Genomic DNA, 21,925 nt, shown 5'->3' with positions numbered 1-21,925 from the left:
TTGTTCTTACTGCATGATCATTTCTATCTATGTCTTAAAGTTGTAAAATGTTCCATATGTCTCTCACCTAACTTAAAAGAAAATCTTATTTGAAAAGAATTGAGAGATACATGAATTTCAAGTTTATAATAAGAATAGTTCAATTATCTTGATGTGGTGGCATTGCTTTTATTTTCTGAATGTATGAATAAATAGTGCATATCTAAAATTGAAGTTAAGAATGTTGGCTCTTGAAAGAATGATGAAAATAGTGAAATATTACTGGAAATCTGAAAAATCCAAAAACTTATTCTTGAAGCAAGAAAAAGCAGCAAAAAGAATAAAAGAAAAATCATGTTGTGAAAGAAAAAGAAAGAAATATATATGTATGCATGCAAAAAGGAAAAAATAAATAAATAAATAAATAAATAAATAACAGAAAAAACCAACAGCTCTTTAAACCAAAAGGAAAGAGCAAAAATCCAATAACCCTTTAAACCAAAAGGCAAGGGTAAAAGATCCAAGGCTTTGAGCATGAATGGTTAGGAGGCCTAAAGGAGACAAAATCCTGTCCTAAGCGGCTCAACCAAGCTGTCCCTAACCATATGCTTGTGGTGTGAAGGTGTCAAGTAAAAAAAAGCTTGAGACTGAGCAGTTAAAGTCGTGATCTAAAGCAAAAAGAGTGTGCTTAAGAACTCTGGACACCTCTATCTGCGGATTCTAGCAAAGCTGAATCACAATTCTAAAGGGTTCACCCAGTTAAAGTGTCTGTGCTATTTATGTATCTGGTGGTAATATTGGAAAACAAAGTGCTTAGGGTCACGGCCAAGACTCTAAAAGCTGTGTTCAAGAATAAAAAAGAACTAAACTAGGAGAATCAATAATATCATCTGGATTCTAAATTCCTAAAGAGACCAACATTTCTGAGTTTCAATGGATAGTGAGATGCCAAAACTATTCAGAAGCAAAAAGCTACTAAGTCCCGCTCATCTAATTAAAACTAAGCTTCATTTGAAACTCTGAGATTTATCGTATTTTACTTTTCTTTTTATCCTACTGTGTTTTTGGTTGCTTGGCGATAAGAAACAGTTTAAGTTTGGTGTTGTGATGAGCGGATATGTTATACGCTTTTTGGCATCATTTTCATATAGTTTTTAGTATGTTTTGTTTAAGTTTTATTAAGTTTTCATAGGTTTTATTGCAAAATTCATATTTTTGGATTCTACTATGATTTTGTATGTTTTTGGGCAATTTCAGGTATTTTCTGGCTGAAATTGAGGAGCTGGAGCAAAAGTCTAATTCAGAGACAGAGAAAGCACTGCAGATGCTGTCCAAATCTGACCTCCTTGCACTTGAAAGAGCTTTTCTGGAGCTACAAAAGTTCAAATGGAGCGTTCTCAATGGCTATAGAAAGATAACATTCAGAGCTTTCCAGCAATGTGTAATATTTATACTTTGCTTCAGAATTAAAGGCGCAAAACTGGCATCCAACGCTAGCCTCCAGCCCTATTCCTGGCGTCCAGCACCCAAAGGAGGAGACCGGCGTCCAAACGCTCAAAGAGGATCCTCTAGCCAACGTTCAACACCTTAGAGGTCTCATAGCACGTGATTCTCATCAAAGCTTAGCTCAAACACTCACCAAGTGGGTCCCAGAAATGGATTTTAGCACTAAAAAGACTGTTTTACCCTTCTTATGTGATCCTTAGTCATTAGATTAGTATTTAAGGGATATTTTACATAATCTTAGAGATTTGCCATATTTTGTCTTTCATATTGTGTTTCCTATCAGTATGAGTTTCTAAACCTCCTAGGTTGAGGGGAGGAGCCCTACTGAGTTTTATGGATTAATAAAAGTATTACTGTTTCTTTTCAATACGTGTTTGATTCAATTCTAAGATGTATCTTTGTTCTTCAACTTGATGAATGGGATGACCCATGACAATCATCTTTGTTCTTCATACTAAGACCGCATGCTTGACAACTACCCGTGTTCTTCTTGGGTTCGTGTGAATACGCAACTGGAAAGCATTGAACCACCAGCTTGATTATACATCTCTTAGACGGCTAATCCACGACTTCGTTGGGGACTTCTCGAGACACTAGATCAGCCGAGGTATGGGGAGATTAGGGTCTCTGTGGTAGAGTCTAGAACCCAAAGGCGCATCATTCTCTGATCTGGAAGATTCAACCTTGTCTGTGGCGTTTTGAGTAGGATCATTAAGGTGAATGGACTGGAGGAGCTTCACCCTCAATCAAAATGGATCCACACTAATGATGAGCGGTAATTTATACGCTTTTTGGCATTGTTTTTAGTATGTTTTAGCTAGTTTTTATTATATTTTTATTAGTTTTTATTTAAAATTTACTTTTCTGGACTTTACTATGAGTTTGTGTATTTTTCTGTGATTTCAGGTATTTTCTGGCTGAAATTGAGGGACCTGAGCAAAAATCTGATTCAGAGGCTGAAAAGGACTGCAGATGCTGTTGGATTCTGACCTCCCTGCATTCGAAGTGGATTTTTTGGAGCTACAGAAGCCCAATTGGCACGCTCTTAATTGCGTTGGAAAGTAGACATCCAGGGCTTTCCAGAAATATATAATAGTCCATACTTTGTCCGAGATTTGATGGCCCAAACCGGCGTTCAAAGTCAGCATCAGAATTCCCAGCGTTAAACACCGTAACTGGCACCAAAGTGGGAGTTAAACGCCCAAACTGGCACGAAAGCTGGCGTTTAACTCCAAGAGAAGTCTCTACACGAAAATGCTTCAATGCTCAGCCCAAGCACACACCAAGTGGGCCCGGAAGTGGATATTTACGTCATTTACTCATTTTTGTAAATCTTAAGCTACTAGTTCTCTATAAATAGGACCTTTTGCTATTGTATTTGCAGTCGAATCTTTGAGTAGTTCTATGCTACCTTAGATCATGTTTTGGGGCTAGCCTCATGGCCATGCCTAGACCTTGTTCTTATGTATTTTCAACGGTGGAGTTTCTACATACCATAGATTAAGGTGTGGAGCTCTGCTGTACCTCGAGTATCAATGCAATTACTATTGTTCTTCTATTCAATTCAGCTTGTTCTTGTTCTAAGATATCACTCGCTCTTCAACTTGATGAATGTGATGATCCGTGACACTCATCATCATTCTCACCTATGAACGTGTGCCTGACAACCACCTCCGTTCTACCTTCGATTGAGTGTTTATCTCTTGGATTCCTTAATCAGGATCTTCGTGGTATAAGCTAGAATTGATGGCGGCATTCTTGAGAATCCGAAAAGTCTAAACCTTGTCTGTGGTATTCTGAGTAGGATTCAAGGATTGAATGACTGTGACTAGCTTCAAACTCATGATTGTGGGGCGTTAGTGACAGACGCAAAAGAATCACTGGATTCTATTCCGACATGATCGAGAACTGACAGATGAATAGCCGTGCTGTGACAGAGTGCGTTGAACATTTTCACTGAGAGGACGCGATTGTAGCCACTGACAACGGTGATGCCCAACATACAGCTTGCCATGGAAAGGAGTAAGAAGGATTGGATGAAGACAGTAGGAAAGCAGAGAGACGGGAGGGACAAAGCATCTTCATACGCTTATCTGAAATTCTCACCAATGAATTACATAAGTATCTCTATCTTTATTTTATATTTTAATCATTCATCATCCATAACCATTTGAATCCGCCTGACTGAGATCTACAAGATGACCATAGCTTGCTTCATACCAACAATCTCCGTGGGATCGACCCTTACTCACGTAAGGTTTATTACTTGGACGACCCAGTGCACTTGCTGGTTAGTTGTGCGAAGTTGTGATAAAGAGTTGAGATTACAATTGTGCGTACCATGTTGATGGCGCCATTGATGATCACAATTTCGTGCACCAAGTTTTTGGCGCCGTTGCCGGGGAATTAAATGTCCTAATTACAATTTCGCATTTGTTCCCTGCAATAACAGTGCCAAGTTTTGATCCGGCAACAACACCAAGTTTTTGGCGCCGTTGCCGGGGATTGTTCGAGTTTGGACAACTGACGGTTCATCTTGTTTCTTAGATTAGGTACTTTTCCTTTTTATTTTTCGAAAAAAATTTTCAAAAAAATACAAAAAGATTTTCTATTTTGTTCTTCAGAGTTTTTAAGAACAAATTCTAGAGTTTCATGATGATTTGTTGAAGTCTGGCTGGCTGAGAAGCCATGTCTAATCTTTTGGACCGAGGTTTCAACTTATCATCACAAGAGCTTGTTGATTTCTATCAATTTTGCTGTTGAAAGCAATGATCTGCTAAAGCTTGGCTGGCCATTGGCCATGTCTAGTGTTTTGGACCGGAGCTTTCATTGAAAGCTTGGCTGGCTAGTAAGCCATGTCTAATTCCTGGACCGGAGTCTTAGACTAGCATTGCAATGATTCCTGGAATTCTTATTAAAAGTTTTGATTCTCTTTATTTTCTTCTCTATATAATTCTCGAAAATCAAAAAAAAAATTTAAAACCATAAAAACCAAAAATATTTTATGTTTCTTATTTGAGTCTAGTATTAATTTTTAAGTTTGGTGTCAATTGCATGTTTCTATTTTTCTTGCATTTTTCGAAAATTACATGCATGTGTCTTCATTTATCTTCAAGTTGTTCTTGATAATTTCCTTGCTCTGATCTTTAAATTCTCTTGTTTAGTGTGTTTTGTTCTTTCTCATATGCATTCTCAATTTGTTAGTGTCAATAGTATACAAACTTCTAAGTTTGGTGTCCTGCATGCATTGTTTATTTGATCTTAGTTGCATTTTTATTGTTTCTCATCATCAAAAAAATTCAAAAATATTTTTCAAAACTATGTCTTTTCAAGTCAATAATACAGAGAATTGAAGATTCAGACCATTCAGCAGAGGAATCAAACAGAAAAAGCTGGGCGTTCAAAACGCCCAGTGAAGAAGGAAAACTGGCGTTTAAACGCCAGCGATTTAGGCGTTAAACGCCAGAATGGGCACCATTCTGGGCGTTTAACGCCAGGATGACACTAGAGGGAAGATTTTGTTTTTAATTCACATTTTTTTCAAGTTTTCATAATTTTTCAAAATCAAATCTTTTTCAAATCATATCTTTTCAATCATATATTTTCAAAATCAATTTCTTTCCATTTTCAAAAATACTTGCTAACAATTAATGATTTGATTCAAAACTTTCAAGTGTGTTGCCTTTTCTGTTAAGAAAGGTTTAATGTCTGAATCATATCTTTTAAATTTCTTGTTAGCCAAGTCATTAATTTTAAAAATCAAATCTTTTTTTTAATTGTTTTTCAATCACATCTTTTCAATCATATCTTTTTAAAACCACACCTTTTCAATCATATCTTCTTAATCACATCTTTTTCAAAATAGTTTTCAATCATATCTTTTTGATTTCTAATTTCAAAAATCTTTTTTTCAAAAATCACTTTATTTCTTTCCCAACTTCAAATTTCGAAAATCATTCATCAAGTTTTCAAAATTTTCTTTTAATTATTTCAAAATCTTTTTAATTTATTTTCAAAAATTCTTCCCCTCTTCTCACATCCTTCTATTTAAGGACTAACACTCCTCCACTATCAATAATTCGAACTCTATCCCTCTTGATAAGTTCGAATTCTTCTCCTTCTACCTCCTCCTTCTATTCTTCTTTTCCTCTGACACCTCAAGGAATCTCTATACTGTGACATAGAGGATTCCCTACTTTTTTGTTCTCTTCTCTTTCATATGAGCAGGAACAAAGATAAAGGCATACTTGTTCAAGCTGACCCTGAACCTGAAAGGACCTTGAAGAGAAAGCTAAAAGAAGCTAAGGCACAACTCTCTGAAGAGGACCTAACAGAAATCTTCAAACTAGAAGAAGATATGGCAGCCGAAAACAACAACAATGCCAACAATGCAAGGAAAGTGCTTGGTGACTTTACTGCACCTACTCCCGACTTCTATGGGAGAAGCATCTCAATCCCTGCCATTGGAGCAAACAACTTTGAGCTGAAGCCTCAATTAGTTTCTCTAATGCAACAGAACTGCAAGTTTCATGGACTTCCATTGGAAGATCCTCATCAGTTTTTAGCTGAATTCTTGTAAATCTGTGACACTGTCAAGACCAATGGGGTTGACCCTGAGGTCTACAGACTTATGCTATTCCCTTTTGCTGTAAAAGACAGAGCTAGGATATGGTTGGACTCACAACCTAAAGAAAGCCTGAACTCTTGGGAAAAGCTAGTCAATGCCTTCTTGGCAAAGTTCTTTCCACCTCAAAAATTGAGTAAGCTTAGAGTAGAAGTCCAAACCTTCAGACAGAAGGAAGGTGAATCCCTCTATGAAGCTTGGGAAAGATACAAACAATTGATCAGAAAGTGTCCTTCTGACATGCTTTCTAAATGGAGCATCATAGGTATCTTCTATGATGGTCTATCTGAACTGTCCAAGATTTCATTGGACAGCTCTGCTGGAGGATCTCTTCATCTGAAGAAGACGCCTGCAGAAGCTCAGGAACTCATTGAAATGGTTGTAAATAACCAATTCATGTACACTTCTGAGAGGAATCCTGTGAATAATGGGACAAGTCAGAAGAAGGGAGTTCTTGAGATTGATACTCTGAATGCCATATTGGCTCAGAATAAAATATTAACCCAACAAGTTAATATGATTTCTCAGAGTCTGTCTGGAATGCAAGCAGCAACAGGCAGTACTAAGGAAGCTTCCTCTGAGGAAGAAGCTTATGATCCTGAGAACCTAGCAATGGAAGAGGTAAATTACATGGGAGAATCCTATGGAAACACCTACAATCCTTCATGGAGAAATCATCCAAATCTCTCATGGAAGGACCAACAGAGGCCTCAACAAGGCTTCAACAACAATAATGTTGGAAGAAATAGGTTTAGCAATGGCAAGCCTTTTCCATCATCTTCTCAGCAACAGACAGAGAATTCTGAGCAGAGGCACTCTGACTTAGCAACCATGGTCTCTGATCTGATTAAAACCACTCAAAGTTTCATGATTGAAACAAGGTCCTAGAAACTTGGAGGCACAAGTGGGTCAGCTGAGTAAGAAAGTTACTGAACTCCCTCCTAGTACTCTTCCAAGCAATACAGAAGAAAATCCAAAAGGAGAGTGCAAAGCCATCAACATGGCCGAATTTGGAGAGGAAGAAGAGGCAGTGATCGCCATTGAGGAAGACCTCAATGGACATCCACTGGCCTCCAATGAGTTCCCTAATGAAGAACCATGGGAATCTGAGGCTCACACTGAGACCATAGAGATTCCATTGGATTTACTTCTGCCATTCATGAGCTCTGGTGAGTATTCTTCCTCTGAAGAGGATGAAGATGTTACTGAAGAGCAAGTTGCTAAGTACCTTGGAGCAATCATGAAGCTAAATGACAAGTTATTTGGTAATGAGACTTGGGAGGATGAACCCCCTTTGCTCACCAAAGAACTGGATGACTTGACTAGGCAGAGATTACCTCAAAAGAGACAAGATCCTGGAAAGTTCTCAATACCTTGTACCATAGGCACCATGACCTTTGAGAAGGCTCTGTGTGACCTAGGGTCAAGTGTAAACCTCATGCCTCTCTCTGTAATGGAGAAGCTAGGGATCTTTGAGGTACAAGCTGCAAGAATCTCACTAGAGATGGCAGACAATTCAAGAAAACAGGCTTATGGACTTGTAGAGGATGTCTTGGTAAAGGTTGAAGACCACTACATCCCTACTGATTTCATAGTCCTAGAGACTGGAAAGTGCATGGATGAATCCATCATCCTTGGCAGACCCTTCCTAGCCACAGCAAAGGCTGTGATTGATGTTGACAGAGGAGAATTGATCATTCAAGTGAATGAAGACTCCCTTGTGTTTAAGGCTCAAGGATATCTCTCTACAACCATGGAGAGGAAGCATGAAGAGCTTCTCTCAAAACAGAGTCAAACAGAGCCCCCACAGTCAAACTCTAAGTTTGGTGTTGGGAGGCCACAACCAAACTCTAAGTTTGGTGTTGAACCCCCACATTCAAACTCTAAGTTTGGTGTTAGGAGGTTCCAACATTGCTCTGAACATCTGTGAGGCTCCATGAGAGCCCACTGTCAAGCTACTGACATTAAAGAAGCGCTTGTTGGGAAGCAACCCAATTCTATTATATCTATCTATTTTCCATTGTTATTTTATATTTTCTGTAGGTTGATGATCATGTGAAGTCACAAAAACAATTGAAAAAGCAAAAACAGAATGAAAAACAGAGAAAAAAATAGCACACCCTGGAGGAAAAGCTTGCTGGCGTTTTAACGCCAGAAAGGGGCACCAGACTGGCGTTTAACGCCAGGAATGGGCAAGGAGTTGGCGTTAAACGCCAGAAAAGGGCAGCAGCCCGGCGTTTAACGCCAGAATTGGCAGAAAGGGTGTTTTTGCATGCCACTCGGTGCAGGGATGAGCTATCCTTGACACCTCAGGATCTGTGGATCCCACAGGATCCCCACCTACCCCACCACTCTCTCTCTTCTTCACCCATTCATCAATCACGTCAATAACTCTTCCCCAAAAAACCCTCTCACCCCTATACAAACCCATCTTCACTCCTTCATTTTCACACAACCTAAACACCACTTCTCCCCCTTGGCCAAAACACAAAGCCCACTCCATCTCCTCTATTTCTTCTTCTTCTACTCTCTTCTTTCTTCTTTTGCTCGAGGACGAGAAAACCTTCTAAGTTTGGTGTGGTAAAAGCATTGCTTTTTGTTTTTCCATAACCATTTATAGCACCTAAGGCCGGAGAAACCTCTAGAAAGAGGAAAGGGAAGGAAAAAGCTTCCACCTCCGAGTCATGGGAGATGGAGAGATTCCTCTCAAGGGTGCATCAAGACCACTTCTATAAAGTTGTGGCCATGAAGAAGGTGATCCCCGAGGTCCCTTTTAAACTCAAAAAGAGTGAATATCCAGAGATCCGACATGAGATCCGAAGAAGAGATTGGGAAGTTCTCACCAACCCCATTCAACAAGTTGGGATCTTAATGGTTCAAGAGTTCTATGCCAATGCATGGATCACCAAGAACCATGATCAAAGTGTGAACCCGGACCCAAAGAATTGGCTTACAATGGTTCGAGGGAAACGCTTAGATTTTAGTCTGGAAAATGTAAGGTTGGCATTCAACTTGCCCATGATGCAAAGAGATGAACACCCCTACACTAGAAGGGTCAACTTTGATCAAAGATTGGACCAAGTCGTCATAGACATTTGTGAAGAGGGCGCTCAATGGAAGAAAGATTCAAGACGAAAGCCGGTTCACTTAAGAAGGCATGACCTCAAGCCCGTGGCTAGGGGATGGTTGGAGTTTATCCAACGTTCAATCATTCCCACTAGCAACCGGTCTGAAGCTACTATAGACCGGGCCATCATGATTCATAGCATCATGATTGGAGAGGAAGTAGAAGTTCATGAGGTTATATCCCAAGAACTCTATAAGGTGGCGGACAAGTCCTCCACTATGGCAAGGTTAGCCTTCCCTCATCTCATTTGTCACCTTTGCAATTCGGTTGGAATTGACATAGAGGGAGACATCCTCATTGATGAGGACAAGCCCATCACTAAGAAAAGGATGGAGCAAACAAGAGAACCTCATCAAGAGCATGAGGAATTTCCTCATCATGAAATCCCTGAGATGCCTCAAGGGATGCACTTTCCCCCACAAAACTATTGGGAGCAAATCAACACCTCCCTAGGAGAATTGAGTTCCAACATGGGACAACTAAGGGTGGAGCACCAAGAGCATTCCATCCTCCTCCATGAAATTAGAGAAGATCAAAGAACCATGAGAGAGGAGCAACAAAGGCAAGGAAGAGACATTGAGGAGCTCAAGCACTCCATAAGATCTTCAAGAGGAAGAACAAGCCGCCATCACTAAGGTGGACCCGTTCTTTAATTTCCTTGTTCTTTATTTTCTGTTTTTCAAAAATTGTGCTCTATGTTTATTTATGTTTGTGTCTTTATTACATGATCATTAGTGTTTAAGTGTCTATGCCTTAAAGCCATGAAAATAAATCCATCACCTTTCTTAAATGAAAAATGTTTTTAATTGAAAAAGAAAAAGAAGTACATGAATTTCGAATTTTAAAACAGTTTAATTATTTTGATGTGGTGGCAATACTATTGTTCTTCTGAATGAATGCATGAACAGTGCATATTTTTGAATTTGATTGTTCATGAATTTTAAAATTGTTGGCTCTTGAAAGAATGAAAGGAAAAGGAAAAATGTTATTTGATGATCTAAAAAATCATAAAATTGATTCTTGAAGCAAGAAAAAGCAGTGAAAAGCTTGCAGGAAAAAAAAAGAAAGACAAAGAAAAAGAAAAAGCAAGCAGAAAAAGCCAATACCCCTTAAAACCAAAAGGCAAGGGTGATAAAAAGGATCCAAGGCTTTGAGCATCAGTGGATAGGAGGGCCCACAGGAATAAAATCCTGGCCTAAGCGACTAAACCAAGCTGTCCCTAACCATGTGCTTGTGGCGTGAAGGTGTCAAGTGAAAACTTGAGACTGAGCGGTTAAAGTCGAGGTCCAAAGCAAAAAAGAAGAGTGTGCTTAAGAACCCTGGACACCTCTAATTGGGGACTTTAGTAAAGCTAAGTCACAATCTGAAAAGGTTCACCCAGTTATGTGTCTGTGGCATTTATGTATCCGGTGGTAATACTGGAAAACAAAGCGCTTAGGGCCACAGCCAAGACTCATAAAGTAGCTGTGTTCAAGAATCAACATACTTAACTAGGAGAATCAATAACACTATCTGGATTCTGAGTTCCTATAGATGCCAATCATTCTGAACTTCAAAGGATAAAGTGAGATGCCAAAACTGTTCAGAAGCAAAAAGCTAAAAGCCCCGCTCATCTAATTAATACTGATCTTCATAGATGTTTTTGGAATTCATTGTATATTCTCTTCTTTTTTATCCTATTTGATTTTCAGTTGCTTGGGGACAAACAACAATTTAAGTTTGGTGTTGTGATGAGCGGATAATTTATACGCTTTTTGGCATTATTTTTAGTATGTTTTTAGTATGTTTTAGCTAGTTTTTATTATATTTTTATTAGTTTTTATTTAAAATTTACTTTTCTAGACTTTACTATGAGTTTGTGTGTTTTTCTGTGATTTCAGGTATTTTCTGGCTGAAATTGAGGGACCTGAGCAAAAATCTGATTCAGAGGCTGAAAAGGACTGCAGATGCTGTTGGATTCTGACCTCTCTATACTCGAAGTAGATTTTCTGGAAATAAAGAAGCCCAATTGGCACACTCTCAATTGCGTTGGAAATTAGACATCCAGGGCTTTCCAGCAATATATAATAGTCCATACTTTGCCCGAGATTTGATGGCCCAAACCGGCGTTCAAAGTCAGCATCAGAATTCCCAGTGTTAAACGCCGGAACTGGCACCAAAGTGGGAGTTAAACGCCCAAACTGGCACGAAAGCTGGCGTTTAACTCCAAGAGAAGTCTCTACACGAAAATGCTTCAATGCTCAGCCCAAGCACACACCAAGTGGGCTCGGAAGTGGATATTTACGTCATTTACTCATTTTTGTAAATCTTAAGCTACTAGTTCTCTATAAATAGGACCTTTTGCTATTGTATTTGTAGTCGAATCTTTGAGTAGTTCTATGCTACCTTAGATCACGTTTTGGGGCTAGCCTCATGGCCATGCCTAGACCTTGTTCTTATGTATTTTCAACGGTGGAGTTTCTACACACCATAGATTAAGGTGTGGAGCTCTGCTGTACCTCGAGTATCAATGCAATTACTATTGTTCTTCTATTCAATTCAGCTTGTTCTTATTCTAAGATATCACTCGCTCTTCAACTTGATGAATGTGATGATCCGTGACACTCATCATCATTCTCACCTATGAACGTGTGCCTGACAACCACCTCCGTTCTACCTTCGATTGAGTGTTTATCTCTTGGATTCCTTAATCAGGATCTTCGTGGTATAAGCTAGAATTGATGGCGGCATTCTTGAGAATCCGGAAAGTCTAAACCTTGTCTGTGGTATTCCGAGTATGACTCAAGGATTGAATGACTGTGACGAGCTTCAAACTCGTGATTGTGGGGCGTTAGTGACAGACGCAAAAGAATCACTGGATTCTATTCCGACATGATCGAGAACCGACAGATGAATAGCCGTGCTGTGACAGAGTGCGTTGAACATTTTCACTGAGAGGACGGGATTGTAGCCACTGACAACGGTGATGCCCAACATACAGCTTGCCATGGAAAGGAGTAAGAAGGATTGGATGAAGACAGTAGGAAAACAGAGAGACGGGAGGGACAAAGCATCTTCATACGCTTATCTGAAATTCTCACCAATGAATTACATAAGTATCTCTATCTTTATTTTATATTTTAATCATTCATCATCCATAACCATTTAAATCCGCCTGACTGAGATCTACAAGATGACCATAGCTTGCTTCATACCAACAATCTCTGTGGGATCGACCCTTACTCACGTAAGGTTTATTACTTGGACGACCCAGTGCACTTGCTGGTTAGTTGTGCGAAGTTGTGATAAAGAGTTGAGATTACAATTATGCATACCATGTTGATGGCGCCATTGATGATCACAATTTCGTGCACCAACTAACCCTGGGGTTCAGATCTGGAGGAGATTGGCGACCGCGACTATACGGCATTGATCACATACAGCCTTCCATAGAAGAAATCATTCACAATTGAAGAAGACAGTAAAACCAGAGTTAACCCAGAAGGATAAAGCATCTCCAAGCCTTAACCATCTTCTTATCACTGGTTACATTCGAATTCACAAAGTATTTTATACTCTATTTCACTTTTATGCACTCAAATCCAACAACACTTCTATTTTCTTGGCTAAGATCTGCAAGACAACCATAGCTTGCTTCAAACCACAATCCTCGTGGGATCGACCCTGACTCGCTCAGGTATTACTTGGATGACTGGTGCACGAAATCGTGATTGTTCATTCCTTGGTAACGGCGCCAAAAACTTAATATGCACGTTCATAATCTTAGTTCTTTTTCACAACTTTGCACAACTAACCAGCAAGTGCACTGGGTCGTCCAAGTAATAAACCTTACGTGAGTAAGGGTCGATCCCACGGAGATTGTCAGCTTGAAGCAAGCTATGGTCACCTTGTAAATCTCAGTCAGGCGGATTCAAAGGGTTATGGTGAATTGATAATTAAAATATAATTAAAATATAAAATAGGATAGAGATACTTATGTAATTCATTGGTGAGAATTTCAGATAAGCGTATGGAGATGCTTTTGTTCCTTCTGAACCTCTGCTTTCCTGCTGTCTTCATCCAATCATTCATACTCCTTTCCATGGCAATCTGTATGTTGGGCATCACTGTTGTCAATGGTTATATCCCGTCCTCTCAGTGAAAATGGTCCAAATGCGCTGTCACTACATGGCTAATCATCTGTCGGTTCTCGATCATGCTAGAATAGGATCCAGTAATCCTTTTACGTCTGTCACTACGCCTAGCACTTGCGAGTTTGAAGCTCGTCACAGTCATCCCTTCCCAGATCCTACTCGGAATACCACAGACAAGGTTTAGACTTTCCGGATCTCAGGAATGGCCGCCAATAATTCTAGCTTATACCACAAAACTCCGATCTTTCGGAATGGAGGCTAAGAGATAAACGCTCAATCTAAGGTAGAACGGCAGTGGTTGTTAGGCACGCGTTCATAGGTTGAGAATAGTGATGAGTGTCACGGATCATCATATTCATCATGTTGAAGTTCAAGCAGATATCTTAGAATAGGAATAAGCTTGAATTGAATAAGAAAATAATAGTACTTTGCATTAATTCATGAGGAACAGCAGAGCTCCACACCTTAATCTATGGTGTGTAGAAACTCCACCATTGAAAATACATAAGTGATAATAGTTTTCATTGGCTTCGGCCCCAGAGGGGGAACCAGAGTAACCAAGACCCTAAAGGTGGTCAAAAGACTCTGAATACAATAGTAAAAAGTCCTATTTATACTAACTAGTTACTAGGATTTACAGAAATGAGTAAATGATGCAGAAATCCACTTCCAGGTCCACTTGGTGTGTGCTTGGGCTGAGCATTGAAGCTTTCATGTGTAGAGGTCTTCCTTGGAGTTGAACGCCAGTTTGTAACTTGTTTCTAGCGTTTAACTCTGCTTTGCAACTTGTTTCTGGCATTTAACGCCAGAATAGGGCAGAAAGCTGGCGTTAAACGCCAGTTTGCATCATCTAAACTCGGGCAAAGTATAGACTACTATATATTGCTGAAAAGCCCTGGATGTCTAATTTCCAACGCAGTTAAGAGCGCGCCATTTGGATTTCTATAGATCCAGAAAATTCACTTTGAGTGCAGGGAGGTCAGAATCCAACAGCATCTGCAGTCCTTCTTCAGCCTCTGAATCTGATTTTTGCTCAAGTCCCTCAATTTCAGCCAGAAATTACCTGAAATCACAGAAAAACACACAAACTCATAGTAAAGTCCAGAAATGTGATTTTTATTTAAAAACTAATAAAAATATACTAAAAACTAATCAAATCATACTAAAAACTATGTAAAAACAATGCCAAAAATTAAAGCGTATAAATTATCCGCTCATCACAACACCAAACTTAAATTGTTGCTTGTCCCCAAGTAACTGAAAATCAAATAGGATATAAAGAAAAGAATATACTATAAATTCCAAAATATCAATGAAACTTAGCTCCAATCGGATGAGCGGGACTAGTAGCTTTTTGCCTCTGAATAGTTTTGGCATCTCACTTCATCCTTTGAAGTTCAGAATGATTGGCATCTATAGGAACTTAGAATTTAGATAGTGTTATTGCTTCTCCTAGTTCAGTATGTTGATTCTTGAACACAGCTACTTTATGAGTCTTGGCCGTGGCCCTAAGCACTTTGTTTTCCAGTATTACCACTGGAAACATAAATGCCACAGACACATAACTGGGTGAACCTTTTCAGATTGTGACTCAGCTTTGCTATAGTTCTTAATTAGAGGTGTCCAGGGTTCTTAAGCACACTCTTCTTTTTACTTTGGACCTCGACTTTAACCGCCCAGTCTCAAGTTTTCACTTGACACCTTCACGCCACAAGCACATGGTTAGGGATAGCTTGGTTTAGCCGCTTAGGCCAGGATTTTATTCCTTTGGGCCCTCCTATCCACTGATGCTCAAAGCCTTGGATCTTTTTTATTACCCTTGCCTTTTGGTTTTAATGGCTATTGGCTTTTTGCTCTTGCCTTTTGGTTTAAAGAGCTTTTGGCTTTTTCTGCTTGCTTTTTCTTTTTCTTTCGCTTTTTTTCGCCATTTTTCTTTTCTTTTTTTTTTCGCAAGCTTTTGTATTCACTGCTTTTTCTTGCTTCAAGAATCAATTTTATGATTTTTTAGATTATCAATAACAGTTCTCCTTTTTCATCATTCTTTCAAGAGCTAACATATTTAACATTCATAAACAACAATATCAAAAGACATATGCACTGTTCAAGCATTCATTCAGAAAACAAAAAGTATTGTCACCACATCAAAATAATTAAACTAATTTCAAGGATGAATTCGAAATTCATGTACTTCTTGTTCTTTTGTAATTAAAACATTTTTCATTTAAGAAAGGTGATGGATTCATAGGACATTCATAGCTTTAAGACATAGACACTTGAACACTAATGATCGTGTAATAAGACACAAACATAAACATAAAAGCATAGAAAATGAAAAAACAGAAAAATAAGAACAAGGAGATTAAGGAACGGGTCCACCTTAGTGAGGGTGGTGTCTTCCTCCTCTTGAAGAACCAATGGTGTTTTTGAGCTCCTCTATGTCTCTTCCTTGTCTTTGTTGTTCCTCCCTCATAGCTCTTTGATCTTCTCTAATCTCATGGAGAATGATGGAGTGCTCTTGGTGCTCCATCCTTAGTTGTCCCATGTTGGAACTTAATTCTCCTAGGGAGGTGTTGATTTGCTCCCAATAGTTCTGTGGAGGGAAGTACCCCTTGAGGCATCTCAGGGATTTCATGGTGAGGAATTTCCTTATGCTCTTGTTGAGGTCTATGATCTCTTGTTTGCTCCATCCTTTTCTTAGTGATGGGCTTGTCCTCTTCAATGAGGATGTCTCCCTCTATGTCAATTCCAGCCGAATTACAGAGGTGGCAAATGAGGTGAGAAAAGGCTAACCTTGCCTAAGTGGAGGACTTGTCAGCCACCTTGTAGAGTTCTTGAGGTATAATCTCATGAACTTCCACTTTCTTCCCAATCATGATACTATGGATCATGACGGCCCGGTCTACAGTAACTTCAGACCGGTTGCTAGTAGGAATAATTGAGCGTTGGATGAACTCCAACCATCCTCTAGCTACAGGCTTAAGGTCCGGTCTTCTCAATTGAACCGGCTTGCCTCTTGAGTCAACTTTCTATTGAGCTCCTTCCACACATATGTCCATGAGGACTTGGTCCAACCTTTGATCAAAGTTGACCCCTTCTAGTGTAGGGGCGTGCGTTTTCTTGCATCATTGGCAAGTTGAACGCCAACCTTACATTTTCCGGACTGAAATCTAAGTATTTTCCCCGAACCATGGTAAGCCAATTCTTTGGATTCGGGTTCATACTTTGATCATGGTTCCTAGTGATCCATGCATTTGCATAGAATTCTTGAACCATTAAGATGCCGACTTGTTGAATAGGATTAGAGAGAAATTCCCATCCTCTTCTTCTAATCTCTTGTCGGATCTCCGGATATTCGCTCTTTTTGAGCTTAAAAGGGACCTCATGGATCACTTTTTTCTTGGCCACAACTTCATAGAAGTGGTTTTGATGGACCTTTGAGATAAATCTCTCCATCTCCCATGATTCAGAGGTGGAAGTAATTGCCTTCCCTTTCCTCTTTCTTGAGGTTTCTCTGACCTTAGGTGCCATTGATGGTTATGGAAAAACAAAAAGCAATGCTTTTACCACACCAAAATTAAAAAGTTTGCTCGTCCTCGAGCAAAAGAAGAAAGAAAGTAGTAGAAGAAGAAGAAAATGGAGGAGATGGAGTTAGAGAGTGTATTCGGTCAAGGGGGAGAAGTGGTGATTGTAATGTGTGAAAATGGAGTAGTGTTGAGGGGTTTATATAGGGGTAGGGAAAAGATAGGTTTTGGCCATTAGGGTTGGGTTTGGGAGGGAAAAAAATTTGAATTTTGGAGGTAGGTGAGGTTTATAGGGAAGAGTGGATGGATGTGAGTGGTTAAGGGTATTTGGGGAAGAGGTATGAAGGTGATTGGTGAAGGGTATTTGGGGAAGAGAAGTGTGAAAAGGTGTGAAGAGGAGAGAAAAAGAGGTGGGGTAGGTGGGGATCCTGTGGGGTCCACAAATCCTGAGGGGGTCAAGGATGTATCATCCCTGCTCTAATTAGGCGTGCAAAACGCCCTTAGAATGCATGTCTGGCGTTAAACGCCAGCTTGCTGCTTGTTTCTGGCATTTAACGCCAATTCCATGCTCTGTTCTGGTGTTAAACGCCAGTCTGGTGCTTGGTTCTGGCGTTTAACGCCAGCTTGATGCTTCTTTCTGGCGTTAAACGCCAGTTTGATGCTTCTTACTGGTGTTTAAACGCCAGTAAGCTCTTCCTCCAGGGTGAGCTGTTTTTGATGTTATTTTTCATTCTGTTTTTGATTTTTCAGTAGTTTTTGTGACTTCACATGATCATCAACCTAAAGAAAACATAAAATAGCAATGGAAACAAATAGATATAGTTAAATAACATTGAGTTGCCTCCCAACAAGCGCTTCTTTAATGTCAATACCTTGACAGTGAGCTCTCATGGAGCCTCACAGATGATCAGAGCATTGTTGGGACCTCCCAAAACCAAACTTAGAGTTTGAATGTGGGGGTTCAACACCAAACTTAGAGTTTGGTTGTGGCCTCCCAACACCAAACTTAGAGTTTGAATGTGGGGGATTTGGTTGACTCTGCAGTGAGAGAAGCTTTTCATGCTTCCTCTCCATGGTTACAAAAGGAGATCCTTGAGTTTTAAACACAAAGTTGTCCTCATTCAGTTGAAGGACCAACTCTCCTCTGTCCACATCAATCACAGCTTTTGATGTGGCTAGGAAGGGTCTTCCAAGGATGATGGATTCATCCTCATCCTTCCCAGTGTCTAGGATTATGAAATCAGTAGGGATGTAAAGGTCTTCAACCTTTACTAACAAGTCCTTTACTAATCCATAAGCCTGTTTCATTGATTTGTCTGTCATCTCTAGTGAGATTCTTGCAGCTTGTACCTCATAGATTCTCAGTTTCTCCATTACAAAGAGTGGCATGAGGTTTATCCCTGACCCAAGGTCAAACAGAGCCTTCTCAAAGGTCATGGTGCCTATGGTACAAGGTATGAAGAACTTTCTGGGATCCAGTTTCTTCTGAGGCAATGTCTGCCTTATCAATGCACTGAGTTCATTGGTGAACAAGGGGGGTTTATCCTCCCAAGTATTATTACCAAATAAACTGGCATTCAACTTCATGATGGCTCCTAGATATTTAGCAACTTGCTCTTCAATGATGTCTTCATCTTCTTCAGAGGAAGAATAGTCATTAGAGCTCATGAATGGTAAAAGGAGATTCAATAGAATCTCTATGGTCTCTAGATGAACCTCAGATTCCTTTGGTTCCTCAAAGGGAAACTCCTTATTGGTCAGTGAACGTCCCAGGAGGTCTTCCTCACTAGGATTCACGTCCTCCTCCTCCACTCTCGGTTCGGCCACACTAAGTAAGGTTATGGCCTTGCACTCTCTTTATGGATTCTCTTCTGTATTGCTTAGGAGAGTACTAGGAGGAGTTTCAGTGACCCTTTTACTCAGCTGGCCCACTTGTGCCTCCAAATTTCTAATGGAGGACCTTGTTTCATTCATGAAACTTAGAGTGGCCTTAGATAGATCAGAAACTATATTTGCTAAGCTAGATGGATTCTGCTCAGAATTCTCTGTCTGTTGCTGAGAGGATGATGGAAAAGGCTTGCTATTGCTAAACCTGTTTCTTCCACCATTATTAAAGCCTTGTTGAGGCTTTTGTTGATCCTTCCATGAAAAATTTGGATGATTTCTCCATGAAGAATTATAGGTATTTCCATAGGCTTCACCTATGTAATTCACCTCTGCTATTGCAGGGTTCTCAGGATCATAAGCTTCTTCTTCAGAAGATGCTTCTTTAGTATTGTTGGATGCAGCTTGCAATCCATTCAAACTCTGAAAAATCATATTGACTTGCTGAGTCAATATTTTGTTCTGAGCCAATATGGCATTCAGAGTATCAATTTCAAGAACTCCCTTCCTCTGAGGCATCCCATTACTCACAGGATTCCTTTCGGAAGTGTATATGAACTGGTTATTTGCAACCATGTCAATGAGTTCTTGAGCTTCTGCAGGCATTTTCTTTAGGTGAATGGATTCACCTGTAGAATGGTCCAATGACATCTTAGATAACTCAGACAGACCATCATAGAATATATCCAGGATGGTCCATTCTGAAAGCATGTCAGAAGGACACTTTTTGGTCAGTTGCTTGTATCTCTCCCAAGCTTCATAGAGGGATTCACCTTCTTTCTGTTTGAAGGTTTGAACATCTACTCTAAGCTTGCTAAGCTTTTGAGGAGGAAAGAACTTGGCTAAGAAAGCTGTGACCAGCTTATCCCAAGAGTTCAGGCTATCTTTAGGTTGAGAGTCCAACCATATTCTAGCTCTGTCTCTTACAGCAAATGGAAAAAGTATAAGCCTGTAGACTTCGGGATCAACCCTATTGGTCTTAACAGTATCACAGATCAGCAAGAATTCAGTTAAGAACTGAAAAGGATCTTCTGATGGAAGTCCATGAAACTTGCAATTCTGTTGCATCAGAGAAACTAATTGAGGCTTTAGCTCAAAATTGTTTGCTCCAATGGCAGGGATTGAGATGCTTCTTCCATGTAAGTTGGAATTTGGTGCAGTAAAGTCACCAAGCATCTTCCTTGTATCTCCACCATTGTTATTATTTTCGGCCATGTCTCCTTCTTTTTCGAAAATTTCTATCAGATTTTCTCCAGAGAGTTGTGCTTTAGCTTCCCTTAGCTTCCTCTTCAGAGTCCTTTCAGGTTCAGGATCAGCTTCAACAAGAATGTTCTTATCTTTGTTCCTGCTCATATGAAAAAGAAGAGAATAGAAAAAAAATATAGAATCCTCTATGTCACAGTATAGAGATTCTTTATGTGAGTATAAGAAGAGAAGAGTAGAAGAAGGAAAAATTAAAACATTAAATGTTTGTGAGATTTTTGAAAATATGAACTAAGAATGAGAAAAAGATTTTGAAAATCAATTTAAAAAAAAAGAAATTTCGAAAATTATGTAAAAATAAATGAAAAAGATTTGATTTTTGAAAAAGATTTGAAAAAGATAGAATTTTGAAATTGAAATTGATGAGTAAAACAAGAAAAAATATTTTTTTGATTTTTTTTTAAATTTTTAATGAGGAAAGAGAAAAACATAAAAATGATGCAAAACACAAGAAATTAAGATCAAAACACATAATGCATGCAAGAACACTTTGAATGTCAAGATGAACACCAAGAACACTTTGAAGATCATGATGAACATCAAGACTTATTTTTGAAAAATTTTTAAGAAGAGAAAAACATGCAAGACACCAAACTTAAAAATTTTTAAACTTTAGACACTAATAATTCAAAAATGCATGTGAAAAACAAGAAAAGACACAAAACATAAAAATTTAAAGATCAAACAAAGAAATTCATCAAGAACAACTTGAAGATCATGAAGAATAAATGCATGAGTTTTCGAAAATTTTAAGAAAAATTAAAAAGATGCAATTGACACCAAACTTAAAATTTGACACAAGACTCAAACAAGAAACACAATATTTTTTGTTTTTATGATTTTATTAAATTTTTTTTCTTCTGGTATTTTTTGAAAATTAATTGGAAAAAGAAAAATAAGGATTTCAAATTTTTAATAAGAATTCCAAGAATCATGCAATGTTAGCCTAAAGCTTCGGTCCAAGAATTAGACATGGCTTACTAGCCAGCCAAGCTTTCAGTGAAAGCTTCGGTCCAAAACTCTAGACAAGGCCAATGGCCAACCAAGCTTCAGCAGAACATTACATATAACAGCTAATTTGCTGAGAAAGACAAAGAAGCTCTTCTCAAGATAGTTGAAACCTCGGTCCAAAAGATTAGACATGGCTTAACAGCCAGCCAAGATTCAACATATCTCATGAAACTCTAGAATTCATTCTTAAAAGTTCTGAAGAACATAGAATAATTTATTTTTTTTTAATTTTTTTGAAGATTTTTCGAAAATAAAAAGAATAAAAATAAAAACTTAAAATTAAAATAAAATTATATAATCTGAGCAACAAGATGAACCGTCAGTTGTCCAAACTCAAACAATCCCAGGCAACGGCACCAAAAATTTGGTGCACCAAATCGTGATTGTTCATTCCTTGGTAACGGCACCAAAAACTTAATACGCACGTTCATAATCTTAGTTCTTTTTCACAACTTCACACAACTAACCAGCAAGTGCACTGGGTCGTCCAAGTAATAAACCTTACGTGAGTAAGGGTTGATCCCACGGAGATTGTCGGCTTGAAGCAAGCTTTGGTCACCTTGTAAATCTCAGTCAGGCGGATTCAAAGGGTTATGGTGAATTGATAATTAAAATATAATTAAAATATAAAATAGGATAGAGATACTTATGTAATTCATTGGTGAGAATTTCAGATAAGCGTATAGAGATGCTTGTGTTCCTTCTGAACCTCTGCTTTCCTGCTGTCTTCATCCAATCATTCATACTCCTTTCCATGGCAAGCTGTATGTTGGGCATCACTGTTGTCAATGGCTACATCCCGTCCTCTCAGTGAAAATGGTCCAAATGCGCTGTTACCACATGGCTAATCATCTGTTGGTTCTCGATCATACTAGAA

General features: G+C 38.9%; 2 non-coding genes across 2 annotated transcripts; one reads left to right on the top strand and one right to left on the bottom strand.

The window, feature by feature from the left end:
* Nucleotides 1-6,247: 6,247 nt before the first annotated feature.
* On the bottom strand, nucleotides 6,248-6,355 carry LOC112731202 (small nucleolar RNA R71). Its single transcript, XR_003166990.1, has one exon. It is a non-coding gene; the product is annotated as a small nucleolar RNA R71 (small nucleolar RNA).
* A 13,124-nt stretch (nucleotides 6,356-19,479) lies between these two features.
* LOC112732058 (small nucleolar RNA R71) lies at nucleotides 19,480-19,587 on the top strand. Its single transcript, XR_003167799.1, has one exon. It is a non-coding gene; the product is annotated as a small nucleolar RNA R71 (small nucleolar RNA).
* The last annotated feature ends 2,338 nt before the right edge of the window (nucleotides 19,588-21,925 follow it).

This window comes from Arachis hypogaea, chromosome 12 (assembly GCF_003086295.3).
Source record: "Arachis hypogaea cultivar Tifrunner chromosome 12, arahy.Tifrunner.gnm2.J5K5, whole genome shotgun sequence".
In the NCBI taxonomy this organism is placed as follows: domain Eukaryota; kingdom Viridiplantae; phylum Streptophyta; class Magnoliopsida; order Fabales; family Fabaceae; genus Arachis; species Arachis hypogaea.
The sequence above is the reverse complement of the archived record's forward strand: the minus strand, read 5'-3'. Positions and strand labels throughout refer to the sequence as shown.